The sequence below is a fragment of the Canis lupus genome, chromosome 32 (genome assembly GCF_048164855.1).
Source record: "Canis lupus baileyi chromosome 32, mCanLup2.hap1, whole genome shotgun sequence".
In the NCBI taxonomy this organism is placed as follows: domain Eukaryota; kingdom Metazoa; phylum Chordata; class Mammalia; order Carnivora; family Canidae; genus Canis; species Canis lupus.
Genome location: NC_132869.1, coordinates 39,501,901 through 39,522,237, shown reverse-complemented (window position 1 = coordinate 39,522,237; position 20,337 = coordinate 39,501,901). Strand labels below are relative to the sequence as shown.

Sequence of the window (20,337 nt, the reverse complement as noted above, 5' to 3'; positions counted from 1 at the left end):
GCCACTTGCAACAACATAGATGGATCTAGAAGGTATAATGCTAAGTGAAATCAGTCAGAAAGAGATAAATACCATATGATTTTACTTATATGTGTAATTTAAGAAACAAAACAAAGGGGGAAAAGAAGATAAACCAAAGACAGACTCTTAACTACAGAAAGGAAACCGATAGTATGGGTGGAGGGGGAAGGATGGTGGAAGTAGATAAAGGGATAAGAGTACACTTATCTTGGGATCCCTGGGTGGCGTAGCGGTTTGGCGCCTGCCTTTGGCCCAGGGCGCGATCCTGGAGACCCGGGATCGAATCCCACATCAGGCTCCTGGTGCATGGAGCCTGCTTCTCCCTCTGCCTATATCTCTGCCTCTCTCTCTCTCTCTCTGTGACTATCATAAAAAAAAAAAAAAAAAAAAGAGTACACTTATCTTGATGAGCACTGAATAATATATGGAATTGTTGAATAGCTATATTGTACACCTGAAACTAATATAACACTGTATGCTAACTATACTGGAATTAAAAGAAAGAGAACAAATCTTGAAACGAATATAAATGTATAGACGAATATAAATGTAAGACATTATTACTATCAGTTTGAGCTCTGTATTAGTCGGGGTCTAACAAGGGAAGATGGAAACCACTTGAGAATTTAAAACATAGGGATTTTTTTTTTTTTTTTTTTTTAATGATAGTCACAGAGAGAGAGAGAGACAGGCAGAGACATAGGCAGAAGGAGAAGCAGGCTCCATGCACCGGGAGCCCGATGTGGGATTCAATACTGGGTCTCCAGGATGGCGCCCTGGGCCAAAGGCAGGCGCTAAACCGCTGTGCCACCCAGGGATCCCAAAACATAGGGATTTCAATGGCACGAACGGTGATGAATGAAATGAGAGGCCCAAAAGGGAACAGTGAGACAAATCAAAAGTTAGCATGGGAGCAAAAAGCTACCACCTGGAAGGAAAAGGGGAGGAAATGTGTTGTCACCAGCATCCACGACCGAAGTTATCAGGAAGAAACTAAAAACAAGATGGCTTGAAGCAACAGAAGATGCTTCCAGAGACCACCTCACTCCTCCAACTTCCCCAAGCAGAGAGAGGGGAAAGCCATGGGTTCTCCTTCCTGGCCTCCAATCTCCTGCCAGTTCCCCCCACTTGCTAACCCAGACAACTGCTGACACAGAAACTGCTGACACAGGGGCATGGAAAGGAAAGAAGCCTGCAAGGGTAGGCTCTTCATAATACACAGCAAAGAAGGGAAAAGTGTGGAATGTGGATCTGAGGGCACCCAGGCCCACGATCACCAGAAACCTCAATTCCGTTCATAAATGATGATGAAAGAGGAGGAGACTGGACCACGTCAGTATTCACCTCAAGATAAATAGAAGCTGGCTTTTAAAAAATTATTATTCTTTAAAAAAAAATAAAAATAAATAAATAATAATTATTATTATTCTTAAATTGTTTGCTACCCAACTTGCTTACTTCTTGTGAGCTTAAATAGGATGAGGAAGAATGAAAAAGTCAAAAAGATCAAGTATGGTTTTACTACATATCCTATTTTACTTCCTCAAATCAAAATTTAATAATTACACTTTATCCTTTTTAGGGGTGCCTGAGTCTGTATGTATCCTCCTATATGTATTTATATTTTTTATTTATATGATTTACTTAAATATATTCCATAAGTATATATAATTATTAAACATACTTGGACACTGTTTGCTTATAACTACTGAACCTAAATATATCCTGTGACCAAGTGACCAAGCAATTCTACTCCTAGATACATACATTGTACTCAAATCACATGTACAAGATGTCATGGTGACATTATGCATAACATCTTAAAATTAAAGTTTCCCTATGTTCATCAAGAGTAAACTAAGGGTGAGTGGTTAAGTGTCTGCCTTTGGCTCAGGGCGTGATCCCAAGGTCCTGGGATCAAGTCCCATATCCGGCTCCCTGCAGGGAGCCTGCCTCTCTCTCTGCCTATGTCTCTGCCTCTCTCTCTGTGTCTCTCATGAATAAATAAATAAAACCTTAAAAAAAAAAAAAAAAGAGTAAATTGAACTGAGGTTCCTGGGTGGCTCAGTCATTTAAGTGGCTGCCTTCAGCTCAGGTCATGATCCCAGAGTCCTGGAATCAAGCCCCGCATCTGGCTCCCTGCTCAGTGAGGAACCTGCTTCTCCCTCTCCCTCTGCCTCTGCCCCTCCCCCTGCTCATCCTTGCATGCACTTGCTCTCTCTCTCTCTCTCTCTCTCTCTCATAAATAAATAAAATCTTGGAAGGCAGGAAAAAGGAAGAAAAGAACAGAAAGGAAGACAGAAAGAGTAAACTGAATAAACTAGGGTATAGCCTAACAGTGGGATACTATATAACAATGAAAAATATATTTCTTTTTTTTTTAATTTTTATTTATTTATGATAGTCACAGAGAGAGAGAGAGGCAGAGACATAGGCAGAGGGAGAAGCAGGCTCCATGCACCAGGAGCCTGATGTGGGATTCGATCCCAGGTCTCCAGAATCGCGCCCTGGGCCAAAGGCAGGCGCCAAACCGCTGCACCACCCAGGGATCCCGAAAAATATATTTCTTAAGCAAATACTGAATAATTGTTGATCCTAAGTTCAAAAGCACAGCAAAACTGATCTACGCAACAGAAGTTGGATGTAAGTAACCACTTTTGAGAGGAGTAATGACCAGTAGGGGGCATGAGGGAGGCCTCTGGGATGCTGATGATGTTCTATAGCTTAATCAAGATGGATAGATGGATAGATGGATACATGGACCTTGTGAAAATTTATTGAGCTATACGAATACGATTTATGCACTGTTCTTTATGTACACTATTAAAAACAGTATCAAGAATCAAATTAAATACCTCCTCCACCTAAAGATTAATTTCTATAATACCAGTATAGAAGAGGAGGGGCACACAGCTCAGTCTGCAATTAAGAGTAAAACTCTCTAGACAAGACACAAAAGACATTCATCATAAAACAAATGATGCAGTTTAAAAATAGGCAAAAGCCTTGAATATTTCCTTCACAAAGAAATGACCAGTTAGTATATGAAAAAGTGCTCACCAGTCATAAGGATAATGCAAATTAAAGTCACAATAAGATACTACAACATATCTACCAACATGTCTAATATGAAAAAGACTGATAGTACCAAAAAATTTATAGCAACCAAAATCTCATAACTGCTGGTAGGGGGGTACAATTATACATTCTGGCAGTGTCTTATAAAGTAAAAACATATACTTTATATATGACCCAGCAATTCCTTTCCCTAGGTACTTACTGTAGAGAAAGGAAAACACATGCCACCCACACACAAAAAAATGTGGCAATGAATGTTCACAGAAGTTTTTACATAATGGTCAAAAACTAGAAACAACACAAATGTTGAGCAACAGGAGAATGGATAAACTATATTAAGTCATAAAATGGAACATTAGACAGTACTTCTTAAAAATTAAAAAATAAAAAGCTACTGATACATTATAGCAACATGGATGAATCTCAAAAACCTTATGTTGAGGAAAAGAAACCTAAAGCTAAGTAGTACATATGATATGATTCCCCTTGTATGAACTTCAAGCACAGACAAATTTAATTTATGGGGACAGAAATCAGGAGGGCTCCGCCTAGGGAACTGAAGGGAGGACTGATTGGACGGAGGCATGAGGAAACTTTCTGGGTGATAAAAGTGCTTACCTTGTTCTGAGTAATGATTACATGAGTATATATGTTTGTCAAAATTCAAGAGTTGGGCACTTATGGGGCACCTAGGTGGCTTAGCTGGTTAAGCATCCAACTCTTGGTTTCTGCTCAAGGCATGATCTCAGAGTCGTGTAATCTAGCCCTGAGTCAGGCTCCGTACTGGATATGGAGTCTACTTGAAATTCTCTCTCTTCCTCTCCCTCTGCCCCTACCCCTCATGCACACATTTTCTTTCTCTATCAAAAAAAAAAAGGAAGAGTTGGGCGTTTAAGATTTATAGATCTTACTAGCACTTCCATTTAAATTAAAAATCAGCTTTGTTTCTCAAAAAAATCAAACAGAATTACCATATGATCTGGCAATTCTACTGCTGAGTATATACCCAAAACAAATGAAAACAGGGAGCCTGTTTCTGCATTTGCCACTGAAGTGCTTGGTCTTTCCCAGGAAGCTAAGGCCATGTTGCAGTAAAGCCCCCTCATTTCATCCTGCGAATATCCTGGTAGCCCAACACTTATAGCTGCCAGCCCAACACTTTCACCTGCATCTCCTGGGCTCTCCTCCTGCACAGTGATGAGGGGATGGTTACAGAGGATAAGATCAATGCTCTCATTCACACAGCCAAAGTAAATGCTGAGCCTCTCTGACCAGGCTTGTGTGCAAAGGCTTTAGCCATTGTCCACATGGGAGCCTCATCTGTAGTCAAAGGGTGATGGGCCTGCCCCAGCAGGAGGCTCACTACTGCTGCTCTCAGCTGAGAAGAAAGTGAAGCACAGAGAGAAGAAGCTGAGGAGCTTTGGTCTATTTGACCAAAAATGTTTTTAACATATGCTTTGGTCTATTTGATAACATATGCTTTGGTCTATTTGACCAAAAATGTTTTTAACATATTTAATTATAATACAATTATAATATTAAATTATTTAACATATTTTCTTGTAACATAAAAATAATAAAAAGCCGAACTCTTAAAAAACACAAAAGAAAAAATGAAAAAGAAAGCAGGGACTCAACCAGACACTTGTACACCAAGGTTCATAGCAGTGTTACTGACAATAGCCACAAGGTGGAAGCACAGGATCCCAGTGTCCTGGCACCGAGTCCAACATCAGGTTCCCCAAAGGGAGCCTGCTTCTCCCTCTGCCTGTGTCTCTATGAATAAATAAATAAAATCTTTAATGAAGAAGAAGGAAGAAGGAAGAAGGAAGAAGAAGAAGAAGAAGTGCACTTGGGTGGCTCCATAGTTGAGCAACTGCCTTTGGATCAGGTTGTGATCCCTGAGTCCTAGGATCAACTGCAGCATCAGGCTCCCCACAGGGACCTTGCTTCTCCCTCTGTGTCTGTGTCTCTCATAAATGAAGAAATAAAATCTCAAAAAAATAATTAAAAAATAAAAAATAAAAATTTTTTCTAAAAGATGGAAAAGTTTGGAGATGGATGGTGGTGACAGTTGCAGAACAATGTGAATGTACTTAATACCACAAAACTGTACACTTAAAAATGGTTAAAATGATAAATTTTATGTTCTGTATATTTTACCACAAAAAAATGCCAATGCTCAGCTCAATTTAATCAGTGGAGTAGTAGGGCAATGCCAGATTTACAAAGAGTTGAAGATATGGAGACAATTAGGATTGACTATCCCTTCCAAAGCAAATCAATAAAAGTTAATTCACTATTACAGTAGAAACAGTGAAGTGAGATAACTGTTTATCAAAGATACTGTGAGAGCAATTTCATGTGAATTGTAAACTGAATTAGGTAACATCTAAATTGTCTTCTACCAAAAATAAATAAATAAATAAATAAATAAATAAATAGTCTTCTACCTCTACAGTTCTCTATACACAAGAACTGAAACATAGGAAAAAGGAATGATATTAATGAAGTCAAAAGCATATACCTATGAAATACAGGAATCAGATATATAGATAGAAATTAGTCTGAGAAGAAACTGCTATATATAGTGTAGAAAATGATATGTAAAAAAAAAAAGAAAGAAAATGATACGTAACCAGAATATCTGTAACATTCCCAACCTCCACAAACCTTTAAATTCTTTAAGAATTACTGACACATTATGGGATGCCTGACTGGCACAGTGAGTTGGGCATTGGCTCTGGGTCTGATCTTGCGGTTGTGGGATTGAGCCCTGCATCCGGCTCTGGGCTCAGCAGGGAATCTGCTTGGGATTCTCTCTTCCTCTGTGCCTCGCCCCATTCTAAAATAAATAAATAAGTCAAGAAAGAAGTCAAGAAAGAAAGAAGTCAAGAAAGAAAGAAAGAAGTCAAGAAAGAAGTCAAGAAAGAAGTCAAGAAAAAAAGAAAGAAGTCAGAAAGAAAGAAAGAAAGAAAGAAAGAAAGAAAGAAAGAAAGAAAGAAAGAGAGAGAGAAAGAAAAGAAAGAAAGAAAGAAAGATGAAAGAAAGAAAGAAGAAAGAAAGAAAGAAAAAAAGAAAGAAAGAAAGAAAGAAAGAAAGAAAGAAAGAAAGAAAGAAAGAAAGAAAGAAAGAAAGAAAGGAACGAACTACTGACACATTAAAAATACTCTTTGGAGGGGTGTATGGCTAGCTCAGTCCCGTGACTTAATCTCAGGGTCGAGATTTCAAGCCCCAAGTTGGGCATGAAGCCTACCTAAAATTAAAAAAAAAAAAAATTTTAATTAAAAAGAAAAAAAAGGAATATAAGGGAAGGGAGAAGAAATGTGTGGGAAATATCAGAAAGGGAGACAGAACATAAAGACTCCTAACTCTGGGAAACAAACTAGGGGTGATGGAAGGGGAGGAGGGCGAGGGGTGGGGGTGAATGGGTGACAGACACTGAGGGGGGCACTTGACGCGATGAGCACTGGGTGTTATTCTGTATGTTGGCAAATTGTACACCAATAAAAAATAAATTTATTATAAAAAAATAAAAATTAAAATTAAAATTTAAAAAACTCTAAGGAAGCAACCCAAATGTCCAACAACAAATAAACTGATAAACAAAACGTGGTCTATATATATAAAATGGAATATTATTCAGCCTTAAAAGGGAATGCAATTCTGTACAACATGCTACAACAAAGGTGAACCTTGAAAACATTATGCTAAATAGCATATAAGCAAGACACAAAAAGGCAAATATTGTATGATTTTGCTTATATGAATAACTAGAATGTAGAGGCAAATTCAGTGGAATAGAAGTAGAACAGAGGATATCAGGGGTTAAAGGTTAGGAGGAAATAGATTTATCATTTAATAGGTACATAGTTTCTGGAGTGATGAAACAGCTTTTGAAATAGTGGTGACAGTTGTACAACACAGTGAATGTAATTAATGCTGCTTAAGTGTACATTTAAAAATGGTTAAAGAGGTAAATCTTATGGGACATATATTTTGCCACAATATGAAAAAAAAATTTCTTCTATTGCAAAAATACTCTGAAAGCAAGCCTCAAGCTGAGATCAAGTTTCTCACAAGTAAATATATTGTCTCGGGTTGTAGACAAAACTCATCCTGGGTTATAGCCAACCCAAAATGGAAGAGGTCTCCAGTGGAGACTCCCTAAAGAAAGGAAATATACCCATGAAGGAAATCAATTCACTCACCTCAATGATGGATAGGGTCCTCAACTGAAAGTCAGAAGAAAAGTCACTTGAGGTCATACCATGGGGAAAAATGAAGAGGACTTAAGTAGCCCCATGTAGGATATTATTTTCCAGAACTATCAAGTAATTTTGATAAACAATTCCAAATAAGAAGTTCCTTGTTCTTGAAAAAGTCCAGATATATTTAGACAAAAACTCCAAATAGGAAGTCATTTACCCCTTCCACAGTTGGCACTCACCGTCCTCAAGAACAGAGTCAAGTGAGGATTATGAGCCTCTCAGGCTAAGGGGTGGGTGTGTTGGGGGACAGCACCCAAATCCAGACTCAGAGCTTCTCAGTCACAATGCCCTCGACCAGGGTACCTGGGTAGCTCAGTCAGTTAAGCATCTGACTTCAGCTCAAGTCATGATCCCAGGTTCTGGAATCAAGCCCCCATGCTGGGCTCCCTGCTCAGTGGGGAGTCAGCTTCTCCCTCTGCCCCTTCTCGGCTCCTCACTCTACTCATGTTCACTTGCTCACTCTCTCTGTCAAATAAATAAATAAAATCTTTTAAAAAAATGTCCTTGACTACTGCTTGTTCAGATGGAAGTCTTTCTGCTTGCTAATGCAACTTCTGTGTGCATTCTTCATGTTAAATTTATCAGCTTCCTGTCTTAGGCTTTCAAGTATCATACTGTTTAACCAGAGCAGTGGTTCTCAACTAGGAACAATTTTGTACCCTAGAAACATACGACAATATCTAGAAATGTTTGGTTGTCATAACTGGGTACTACTAACTCATACTAGGTAGAGGCTAGGGGTGTTGTTAACATTCTGCAATATATAGGGCCTCTCCCACAATAAAGAATTATCATGCCCAAATCAATACTGCCAAGGTTGAGAAAATCTGAACTACAGATTAATAAGACACCTAAAGAGTTCACAGTGAAATATAAGAGCTTTTTGTTCAAAATACTACTTTAATTTTTAATCCATCAATTAAAGTTCATTAATTCTTAAGGCTGATATCCTGTTTTCTTTATATTCCTCATATTTTCCAAATTTCTATGATGAACTTATATTGATTTTTACATCAGAAAATCACAAACTTATGTTTTAAAATAGAAACCCTTATCCTTTCCTTTTTCTGTAATAGTCTATTTGCCTAAAGACAATTTTCCTTCAGGTCGACTGTGTGTATTTTTTCTACTGACATTTTATTCTTTATTGCTGCTCTGTATCTGGAGTAGGAGTGACCAAAACTTGTGTTTACTGCACCATCTTAACTGGAAACCCAATTTGACATCTGAGTTCAAGAGAAACTACTGAGTAATACTTAAACCAAGTTTTATACAAAACAATTTTCTGATATTCTATTCTTCAGAGTCCATCATTTTACAAACCTGTACAATATAAAATGTGTGATCCGGATATTTACACTATTTGAAATGTTTTTATCATAAAAGGCAAAGGAAAGTAAAAGAAGTAATCATAGTAGCACTACAAGCAGAGTCTCAGAATAAAAACAGATGAAGCACATGATAGAAACAGAAGCAAGTTCAGTGCTGGCGATTCCTCAAACCACACTATGCCAGAGAGAGGACAGTATGACAGCCTCCTGTGCATCCTCATTTGTGTATCCATATACTTATCTGTCTGTGCTCTGCAACCAGCAATGAATACCCTTGACTCCTCAAAATTCACTCCCTATCAGTTAATTAAATTAAATTAATCAATGGTAATTTTATCTCTCTTGTCCATGACTGGCAGATGTATTAATCTGATTCAACGAAAAGAGTATTCCTAAGAGGTTCTGGGGGAAAAAAGGCCTTTCCTATTTTAAAAGAAAGCCATTAGGAAGCCAGACCATATCTCTGGCATTGGAAAAATGGATGCTAAATGCTACTGGCAGCTTTGATTCAGGAAAAAGCAGGCACTGCACAGCACAGTGGCAAGGCAGAAAGATCTTAGGGCTTCACAGATCACTGAATCACTTGACCAATCCTAGTTTAATTCTGGACTTCCTCTTATATTAACTGGAAAAATTCCTTATTGTTTACAAGCCACTTTCTATTATTTACTACTGAAAGCAACTCATGTAAAACAAGGTCTGAAAAAGATGAACAGATCCCTCTTACAACCCTGTATTCCACATTGCTTACTGCTATTTTTTTTTTTTTGCTTACTGCTATTATTTTGTGAACATCATAAAAAACAATAAAGAGAGATATGTTACAGGTACTCCTGTAAAAATTCATAGTAAAAATATAAATGGCCATTTTGGAGAGTAATTTGGCAGAATTATTAAAATTTTACATGTGCATACTTTTCTTCCCAGATGTCCACTATGACAAAGAGTGAAAAATTACAAGAAATTTAAATGTTATGAAAAGGAGGAGAAACTATAACATATCTATAGTATGAACTCATATTTCTAAAAAATAATGAAGTAGGGGCACCTGGGTGGCTCAGTTAAGCATCTGCCTTCAGCTCAGGTCATGATCTCAGGGTCCTAGGATCCAGCCTCTAGTCAGGCTCCCTGCTCAGCAAGGAGTCTGCTCCTCCCTCGGCCCCTCCCCCTGCTCATACTTGTTCTTTCTCTCTCTCAAATAAATAAAATCTTGAAAAAAAAAAATAATGGGGACGCCTGGGTAACTCTGCAGCTGAGTGTCTGCCTTCGGCTCAGGATGTGATCCCAATGTTCCAGGATCGAATCCCACATCAGGCTCACGCATGGAGCCTGCTTCTCCTCCCTCTGCCTGTGTCTCTGCCTCTGTCTGTGTTTCTCATGAATAAATAAATAAAATCTTAAAAAAAAAAAAAAATGAAGTGATTTTGACCTAGTGACATGGAAAGCCCTCCAAGATATACCAACCTAGCAAAAAACATCATAGTTGCCATTTATATAAAACACACACAACAGTAAACTATATATTTATATTGCTATATACATATACACAAAAACAGTATAAATGTCTAAATAAAGCACATTAACTGGTAATAATGATTTCCTCTGGACTGGATGATGATTTAAGGAGTATTTTAGCTTCCTTGAAGTTGTTCAAAGTTTTTAGAATAAGAATAGATTCATATATGCCTGATGTATTTAAAATACATAGGTAGTTTCAAAATAAAATCTAGGGGGGGGTGTGGTTGGCTCAACCAGTAGAGCACACAATCTTGATCTTGGGATTGTGAGTTTAAGCTCCATGTTGGGTGTAGTGCTTACTTAAAAATAAATAAAAATATCTAAACTTAGAAAAAATACATACTACTGTAGAAGTTTTGAAAATACAGAAAGGAACAACAAAAAAATTGAAACCTTACATGTTACCACTAGTCACAGATAATTATGGTTATCTATTTTATTTCTTCCTAATCTTTTTATATGTGCATTTTAAGAAAAATATTTACCTGTAGACAGTTGTAAAGCCTGCTTTTAAAAACTAAACATTTTTTTAAAGATTTTTATTTATTCATGAGAGAAAGAGAGAGAGAGAGAGGCAGAGACACAGGCAGAGGGAGAAGCAGGCTTCCAGCAAGGAGCCTGATATGGGACTCGATCCCAGATCCTGGGATCACGCCCCAAGCCCAAGGCAGACCTTCAACTGCTGAGCTACCCAGGCGTCCCTAAACATTATTTTAAGTAGCTACTTAGTATTTATTTGCATGAACAAATAATCACCTGGCCTTGTCTTATTGCTGAATGTGTAGATTGTTTCCAATAAATTACTACTATTAATAATAATGTAATGAATATGTTCGCTTAAGAAAATATCATATGTGTTGAGGATACTTTATTAGAATAGATTCTTATAACAGGAAGTACTAACTTACATAATATGAACTTTTACAGTCCCTGACACTTACTGACAAACTTTTACTCAGAAGTATTATGGCAATTCAGACTTGCATATTTCTCTGCATACACAGGTACCTTGATAATTTTTTTTTAATATTTTTTTTTAAATTTTTTTATTTATTTATGATAGTCACAGAGAGAGAGAGGGAGAGGCAGAGACACAGGCAGAGGGAGAAGCAGGCTCCATGCACCGGGAGCCTGATGTGGGATTCGATCCTGGGTCTCCAGGATCGCGCCCTGGGCCAAAGGCAGGCGCCAAACCGCTGCGCCACCCAGGGATCCCCGGTACCTTGATAATTTTTAAATATAAATAACTTACTCCTCACTGTAGTTCTCCATGCTATTTAAGAGGAAAAAGAGGATGATGCTTAGCTAATAAACTTTTACTTCCAAAATTAAATCAAGACTAGACTTTTAATTCCTTTAAATCTGTCTTTCTTTTCAGCCTAAAAAGAGAGAAAAGAATGTTGGCTTTTTTTTTTTAACTAAATGATACTGTGTAAGGTCCTTAGAACAAAATTTTTAAAATAAAATCCTGAAATAACTGAAGCATACATTTCCCAAGGGGAAAAAAAAAAAAAAAAAGACACGAATCAATCACTATTAAAATAGGCCTAACTTCAATGACAAAGACAACCCAATGTAGAAATGGGTAAAGCCTTTGCACAGACAGTTCTATAAAGAACATATACAAAAGGCCAATAAGAACAGGAGAAAAGATGCCCAGTATTCTTCATCATTATGGAAATGTAAATGGTAATCACAATGAGATACCACTTCACACCTACTAGGATAGCTATTTAAAAAAAAAAAAAGGCAGAAAATAACAGTATTGGCAAGGATGTAGAGAAATTGGAGCCCTTACACATGCAGCTGCTGTAGAAGACAGCTTGGCATTTCCTCAAAAAACTAAACATAGAATTACCGTATGGTTCAGTAATTCCATTCCTAGATATATACCCAAAAGGAATGAAAGCAGCGACTCAAACAAATTTGTGCATCATTTCTACTGCAGCATTATTCACAATAGCCCCAAGTTGGAAACCATCCCTGTCCATTAACAAATGCATAAACAAAATGTGACATATGTATACAACGGAATATCATTCAGCCTTTAAAAAGAATGAAATTCTGTATAACATGTTCCAGCATAGATGAACTTTCAAAAATTATGCTAAATGTAATAAGCCAGACACAAAAGGATAAATAGTGTACGATTCTGAGTATACGAAATATCTAGAATAGGCAAATTTCATAAAGACAGAAAGTCAAAGAGAAGTTACTAGGGACTAGGGGGAAAGGGGCAATGGAAAATTATTGCTTAAGGATACAGAGTTTCTGTTTGGGATATGAAAGTTTTGGAAATAGTGATGAGTGTTGTAAAACATTGTAAGTAATGCCACTGGATTATATGCTTAAAAATGTTTAAATTTTATATTATATGTATTTTACTACCATTTCAAAAATAATAATGTACCAAAACCAATGAATTGTATACTTTATTATTTTTTAAGGTTTATTTATTTTCTTTATAGAGAGCACGAGAGTGTGAGCATGAGCAGGGGGAGGTGCAGAGGAAGAAGAGGAAGATTCCCTCACTGAGCACCAAGCCCAAAGCAGGGCTCGATCTCACAACCCTGAGATCATGACCTGAGCCAAAACCAAGAGTCAGACACTCAAATGACTGAGCCACCCAGGTACCCCCTAATTATCTTTTTAAGTAAACTCTACACCCAATGTGGAGCTCAAACTCACGACCCTAAAATCAAGAGTCGCATGGTCCACCAACTGAGCCAGCCAAGAATCCCTAAATTGTATACTTTAAATGGATGAGTTGCATAGTCAAAGGAAAAAAAGATGGGGAGGGAATGCCAGGGTGGCTCATTTGGTTAAGCAGCCAACTCTTAAATTCAGCTCCCGTCATGATCTCAGGGTCCTGAGAAGGAGATGAACATCAGTCTCTGCACTTAGCAGGGAGCCTGCTTTAGGATTCCCTCTCCCACTGCCAGTCTCCCCACTCATTCCCACGCTTTCTCACTCCAGAATAAATAAATAGGGGTGCCTGGGTGGCTCAGTCATTTAAGTGGCTGTCTTTGGCTCAGGTCATGATCCCAGGTCCTGGGATGGAGCCCCACATCAGGCTCCCTGCTCAGTGGGGAACCGGCTTCTATCCTCTCCCCTCTGCTGCTATCCCTGCTTGTGTGTGCTCCCGCTTTCTCTCTCTAAAGTAAATAAATAAATAAAGTATTTAAAAATTAAGTTAAATAAATAAATAAATATATATTTAAAAAACAAAAAAAAGGACGTCACAAGCACCTGGGTGGTTCATTTGGTTTAAGCATCCAACCTTTGATTTCAGCTCAGGTCATGACCTCAGGGTCCTAAGACCCAGCCCCCCATCAGGCTCCACCTTAAGCAGCTTTATCAGAGTGAGAATGGCTTTTCTTCACAGGAACTCCTTTTTTAAAACTGTACTGTAGGGGTGTCTGGATGACTCAGTTGGTTAAGTGTGTGCCTTCTGCTCAGGGGACTGAGTGCTGCAGCAGACTCCCTGCTCAGCCAGAGTCTGCTCCTCCCTCTCCCTCTCCCTCTCCCTCTGCCTCTCTCCCCAGCTCATGCTCTCATTCTCTCTCAAGTAAGTAAATATATATTTTTAAAATTTTTAAATAATAATAAATAAAAATAAAAAACTGTATTGCAAATACTTTCAGCTGGAGAAAAGCTAAAAAAAAAAAAAAAACAAACACAGAATCTCTGCAAAACTTTCACCTATTTATCCCAGTCAGGTTCTGCATTCACCAGGGAGTCTACTTGGGATCTTCTCTCCCTTTCCTTTTGCCCCCACACCCCGTAATACTCAACACACACTCTCATAAATCAATCAATCAATCAATCAAAAAAAAAAAAAAAAAAAAACCTAACATCTATACAACACTATTATCTACCCTACCATTCTTTTTCAAATTTTAACAAATGTCTTAATAATTTCCTTTATGGCAAAAGAAGAGTCTTTGATTTTAAAACATTTTTTAAAATTTTTTTAGAAAGAGAGAGTACAGGGGGAGGCGCAGAAGGAAAGGGAGAGAGAATCTTAAGCAGACTCTGCAATGGGGCTCAACCTCATGACCCTGAGATCATGACCTGAGCCAAAACCAAGAGTCAGGCACTTAACTGTGTCACCCACGTGCCCTTATTTTAAAACATTTTAAAAGATGTTTTTCTCTCTCTCTCTGTGTGTCTCTCATGAATAAATAAATAAAATCTTAAAAAAAAAAAAAAAAGATGTTTTTCTGGGAACACCTGGCTGGCTCAGTTGGAAAAACATGCAACTCTTGATCCCAGGGTTGTGAGTTCGAGACCCATATTGGGTATAGAGATTACTAAAAATAAATAACCTTTTTTAAAAAGATGGGTTTTTTTGCTCTAAATCAAATCTAGAAACAAATATTATAGTTAGCTGTTATGTCTCTTTAGTCGTCTTTAATTTTTGTCTTCCATGACCCTGACAGGTTTTTTTTGTTTTTGTTTTTGTCTTTTTTAAGATTTTATTTTTTCATGAGCGACACAAAGAGAGGCAGAGACACAGGCAGAAGAAGAAACAGGTTCCCAACAGGAAGCCTGATGCAGGACTGGATCCTAAGACTCTGGGATCACTCCCTGAGCCAAAGGCAGACGCTCAACCACTGAGCCACCCAGGGGTCCCTTGATAGTTTTTTCTTTCTTTTTTTTTTAAATGCAGACTAGTATTTTGTAGACTGTCTCTCAATTTGGGTTCATCTAATATCTCTTCGAGATTAGACTGAAGGTATTATTTTTGGCAAGAATACAATAGAAGTGATTTAGGAAGCACAGGATGCTGGTTTGCTCCATTACTGTGATGTTTACCTTCTATCACTTGGTCAAAGTAGTGTTTGGTAAATTTTTCCACTATGAAGTTACTACTACCTTATAATTTAAAAGTATCATACTTATAGAGGGATATTTAGAGACTTATGTAAATATCCTGTTTCCCATCAAACTTTTACCCACTAGTTTTAGCATCCATTGAGGAGTCTTGCATGAATCAATTATTACTATGATGGTTGTCAAACAGTAATTTTTATCATTCATTCTACTAGTTAACATTCTATTTTCTAAGACCTTTTCCTTATTTGTATACTTTTATCAGTATGCACTGGTGTATTCTTATTTTATCCTATGTGTTATATTCACTGCTATATTAGTAGAGGCTCCAGAACTGGCCAGTGGCCAGAGAAAGCCCTTCAAACCCACTTCTGTGCCTTTATGACAAATCCCCATCACACTCTGTAAGCCATTCTTTATTTTCTGGTACAAGATCTCCTAGCCTTAATCATGGAATTAGGCATTTCCCCAAGGAATCCTGGTTCCTTTTACTTGAGAACAATAGAAACTAAGATCTGGGAGCTAACTGTGCTCCTGGCTACCAGGGGGTCATTGCTGCTAACCCTTCCCTGACACAGGCAAGGAAAAAATATATTCTATAACTATGTATCTGTATTAAAAGCCATGTGCTCAATACGGATACCTCCAATTATTAACCAATACCTTAGGGTTTTATCTCACCTCTCCCCTTTCTATATTATGTAACTCCCTTCTCCAACAGTAAGAAAACTTGACTCCAATCATACCATAGTATATTTGCTTCTGCTTGCATTTTATTTTTAAGATATTTGCTTTCCAAAATTTTAATGAAATAATTCATGGTTCTAAAAGTCAAAACTACACTGAAAGTCATACCTAAAGAAGTGTCACATCCCCCATCCTTCCCACAGCATTTCCCTACAAAACCCTGGAAATAGCCAAAATCCTTCTGGTGTTTCTTTTTTGTGAAAATAAGTACATACATATTTTTTTACTTCCCCTTCTTTCTTATAAAAATGTAGCATATGGCAACTCCTCTTTTGTACTGGCCCTGAGATCAGGACTTGAGCTGAAACCAGGAGTCAGTCACTCAACTGACTGCACCACCAAGGCACCCCTCCATGGCCTATCTTTTAAATGTGTACCAATACCATACTATTTTAATTATAGAGGCTTCATAGTGTTTTTAATATCCATTAGGGAAAATTGTGAACTTCATGCCAATATATTTGACAATTTAGATGAAGTGAAAATAATTCCTTGCAAGACACAAACTACCAAAGCTCAATTAAGAACTAGGGTGATGCCTGGGTGGCTCAGCAGTTTAGCGCCTGCCTTTGGCTCAGGGCTTGATCCCGGAGTGCCGGGATCGAGTCCCACATTGGCTTCCCTGCATGGAGCCTGCTTCTCCCTCTGCCTGTGTCTCTGCCTCTCTTTGTGTGTCTCTCATGAGTAAATAAATAAAAAGAACTAGGTAACCTGTTTAGCCTTATCTCTATTAAATAAATTGAATTTGTTCTTGAAAACATTTCTACAAAGAAAACTCAAGGCCCAAATGGCTTCACAGAAACATTCCAGCAAATATTTAAGTATGAAGTTGGTCAATTCTCCATAACTCTTCCAGAAAATTAAAAAGAAGAAACTATTTCCCAAATCATTTATGAGGTATAAGGAACACTCATACTTTGAAGAAGGAAATACAAAACAGTGTAACTACTTTGGAAAACAGTTTGGCAATTTCCAGTAAAAATAAATATATATTCAAAATACCATCCAGCAATTCCACTCCAAAACACTTCACAAACGAAATAAAAATATGTTCACACAAAACCCTTGAAGCAAATGTTTATATAGCAGCTGTATTTGTAATAGCCCAAAACCCAAATGTCCTTTGATGAACAGATGGATAAATGAACTGCAGCATAAACATATAACTGAATACTACTCATCAATAAAAAAAAAAAATTCAAATACACAACATGGATAAATCTCAAAAACATTACACTTGGTGAAAAATACCACTAAAAAGGTTACATAATGTATGCTTTATTCAAATGTTATTCTCAAAGAGATAAAACTATAGGAAGAAAAAAATCAATGATTGCCAGCAACTGAAAGTGGAAGAAGTGATTTACTACAAAGTAAAGATGAATTTTTGAGGGTGATTAAGCTGTTCTACATCTTGATTGTGGTGATGGTGGTAGTCACAGAACTATTCTCATTTGTCAAAATTCCCAAAACTTTATACTTTAAAAAAAGGTGAATCTGACTGTATGTAAACTATACATTATAATACAAAGACTAATCAAAGCAAAACTGGAATAGCTCTATTATCATCAAAGTTGACTTCAAAGAAGGAATATAATCAGGAATAGAAGAGAGACATTGCATAATGATAAGAGTCAGTTCACCAATAAGTCAAACAATCTTAAATGCATATCCATCGAACAACAGATCTTCAAAATACACAAAGTAAAAATCGACAGATCTTTAGGAAGAAACAGACAAACCCATAATTACATGTGTATACTTCAACATTCTTGTCTCATTATGGGCATCAGTACCTTCCTGGTAAGGATATTAATATCTGTATCGGTGAGTACATAGAACATTATCAAACAACTTGACCTAACTGACATTTGTAGATTACTCCATCCAACAGAAAAATACATGTTCTTTTCAAGGTACATAAAATATGCATCAACATAGATCACATTATGGGTCATAAAATAAACCATATAAAGTATGTTCTCTATGTATAATTAGAATTAAACTAGAAACCAGGGATCCTTGGGTGGCGCAGCGGTTTGGCGCCTGCCTTTGGCTCAGGGCGCAATCCTGGAGACCCAGGATCGAATCCCACGTCGGGCTCCCGGTGCATGGAGCCTGCTTCTCCCTCTGCCTATGTCTCTGCGCCTCTCTCTCTCTCTCTCTCTCTGTGTAACTATCATAAATAAATAAAAATTAAAAAAAAAAAAAAAAGATTCTAAAAAAAAAAAAAAAAAAGAATTAAACTAGAAACCAATAACCAAAAAAAATCTGGAAAAATTTCCAAATACAGGGAAATTAATGAATACCTTTCTTAATTGTGCACAGGTTAAAAGGGAACACAAAGGAAATTTTAAAATATTTAGAATTATATAAAAGTTAAAACAACATTTGAAATGTTTATGAACCAGTTAAACAGTATTTAGAGGGAAACAAAGTACTAAATGCTTAAAACAGAAGAGAAGAAAGATATCAAACCAATTACCTAATTTTCTACTGTAAGAAATTGCAAAAAGAAACTGCAAATTAAACACAATATTAGATAAGAGCAGAAATCAGTGAAATCAAAACAGAAAAGCAATAGAAAAGAAAAAATAAAATCAAAAGCTGGTCCTTTGGAAAAAATCAATAACATGAATAAACCTCTAGCCAGATTGATCAAGAAAAAAATGATAATAGACATAAATCATCAAAATCAGGAACAGAGGGAATATCACTACACATTGAAAGGAAGATACAGGAGTATCAGGACCTTTATGCCAATAAATTTGATAACTGAGGTGAAATGGACAAATTTCTTTGAAAGAAAAACATTACTAAAGCTCTCCCTAAAGAAATATGTATAACTAGAATAACCCCATATCTATTAAAGAAATTGAGTTTGCACTGAAATGCCTTCCAAAGAGAAATCCAGACCTAGACTGCTTCACTGTCACACTCCAGCAAACATTTAAGAAAGACATAACACCAATTCTATACAAAATCTTCCAGAAAAGACAAGTATGGAATAGCTCCCAACTTGTTTTAAGGCCAGTATAACCTTGATACAAAAAAAAAAAAAGGGATCCCTGGGTGGCGCAGCAGTTTGGCGCCTGCCTTTGGCCCGGGGCACGATCCTGGAGACCTGGGATCGAATCCCACATCAGGCTCCCGGTGCATGGAGCCTGCTTCTCCCTCTGCCTATGTCTCTGCCTCTCTCTCTCTCTGTGACTATCATAAATAAAAATTAAAAAAAAAAAAAAAGACAAAAGCAGTGGAAAAATAATAGTAACTACAGACCAACATCCCTCATGAACAGAAACAAATTGAATGTAGTAACATATAAAAAGGTTAATACATCATACCATGTGGGGTTTATCCCAGGAATTCAAAGGTTCTTACAACATTCCAAAATTTAATCAATGTAATTCACCATAGTGACATAAAATTTGGGGCTGTGGAAGCCAGAAATTAAGGGCAGGTTAAGAGAAGTTATACCTTTGATAGTTTAGGTGCTTGTGTCACCACTTTGTACAACTCCATTGTATTTGACATGAATGACACCCCAGGAATTGTAAAATATAGTGGTATTTAAAATGTGTAAAATGGTTAACCAAAAGGCAATGCAACTTTGTGCTGGACTGAAATAAATAAAAGATCCAGATGAAGAGATTTTTACCTTTCAGACATTCCACTTGGTCCTGTTCACATCTGAAATACTCTGTTTAATTCTGAACTCTTTTTCTTTTCTTTTTTTTTTTTTTAATTCTGAACTCTATACTTCCAATGAGAACAATGAATTTCATCAGAGAACTAAAGCAATAATGGCAAAAGAGTTCTAGACATTTCATAGAAAAAGAGCTAGAAAAATTGGAAGGCGTACACTACGTTTCAATAATTTGCTTATATTTTATATGCCCTGAAAACTATTAATTCCTGAGGGCAGAACCCATGCCCTATTTATCTTTGTATTCCAAATATCTATTACTGATCCCGGAACTGGGTAAGTACTCGTGTATGAGGGGGTTCAAGAACAGGAAAAACTAAACTTTAATAACTGAAATCAGAAAGTAGCAAGAAAAGATTGGAAAGGGCACTACAGCACTGTTACTTCTCATAGCATAACATGCCAAATGTGACCCTCCATCCCATAGCTATCAGCTTTGTATCTCACTAGCCTCAATTGCTCATGTGCCAAATTTTGATTGGTATATATACTAATTCCTGCTCTCCTGGACCTCAGACACCCAAGTCTATTGAGCCACAGAGTTTGACTCCGGAGGAAGCACAGAAGAGATACTTACAATACTCACTAGCCCCACCTAACTAGCCAAATCACCCCAGCAATTAAATGAAGTGATAGACATCACAGCAAGATGATTTGCATGTCCAGAAATGATGTAAAAAGTAAGTGCAACTATGTTAGATATTAGAAGAAACACCTCAACTTCGTAAGTAATCTGAATTATAGATGTACTGCTCTTTCAGTGAAAGATATATTCCTGAAAAACTCTGAAAACAAATTCTGAAGGCAATCATATTTTCCAACAACTTGT

General features: G+C 37.1%; 1 protein-coding gene across 5 annotated transcripts in view; it reads right to left on the bottom strand.

Annotated features, from left to right (window-relative positions):
* BBS4 (Bardet-Biedl syndrome 4) overlaps nt 1–20,337 on the bottom strand; it is a 57,493-nt gene that overhangs the window by 24,785 nt on the left and 12,371 nt on the right. Inside the window, exon 1 of one of the 5 annotated variants that reach the window (XM_072809532.1) lies at nt 7,311–7,326. The exons of the other annotated variants lie outside the window; for them this stretch is intronic. The gene's annotated coding sequence lies outside the window, so the exon portion shown is untranslated. Of the gene's footprint in view, nt 1–7,310; nt 7,327–20,337 lie in introns of those variants that run through there. 5 annotated transcript variants of the gene reach the window in all.